The sequence below is a fragment of the Triticum dicoccoides genome, chromosome 6A, assembly GCF_002162155.2.
Source record: "Triticum dicoccoides isolate Atlit2015 ecotype Zavitan chromosome 6A, WEW_v2.0, whole genome shotgun sequence".
Lineage (NCBI taxonomy): Eukaryota > Viridiplantae > Streptophyta > Magnoliopsida > Poales > Poaceae > Triticum > Triticum dicoccoides.
In genome coordinates this window covers 163,997,770-163,998,224 of record NC_041390.1, presented here as the reverse complement: position 1 = coordinate 163,998,224, position 455 = coordinate 163,997,770, and the positions used below count along the sequence as shown (strand labels likewise).

The window sequence follows — 455 nt, the reverse complement described above, 5'->3', positions numbered from 1 at the left end:
TCGTCTGCCGCCCCGCCGCCCCGTCCCCTCGTTTGCCGCGCCGCCGCCCTCGACTGCCGTCGCATTGATAGCCCGACGACCCGACCGCCCGCTGCCCCCGCCGTCTGCCTATAAATCCCCCCGTCCGCCCGTCGCCGCAAACACCGCTCCCCGCCCGACGACGCAAAGACCGCTCCTCTCCCGTCTCCACCTCCCAAAATCCCGCCGGCGACATGTCGTTCCACCGCGGCAGCAGCTCCGGCACCGGCGGCGACGACGGACCCAGCGCGTGGCCGTCGAGCCTGAGTACGCCGGAGACGGAGGAGCTGCACCGGTTCGGGCTCCTCGTGCCGCCGGGTTGCCGTCTTCCGCACGACTGGAAGCTCGACAAGGACGGCTACCCGACGCGCGGGCCAGGCGCCACCGCCGAGGAGAAGCGGACCGGCGGCCGCAACAACATCGCCGGCCGTCACGCG

The 455-nt window shown here is 73.2% G+C and overlaps 1 pseudogene; it reads right to left on the bottom strand.

The window, feature by feature from the left end:
* Nucleotides 1-455, bottom strand: part of LOC119315773 — a 15,268-nt pseudogene that overhangs the window by 1,309 nt on the left and 13,504 nt on the right.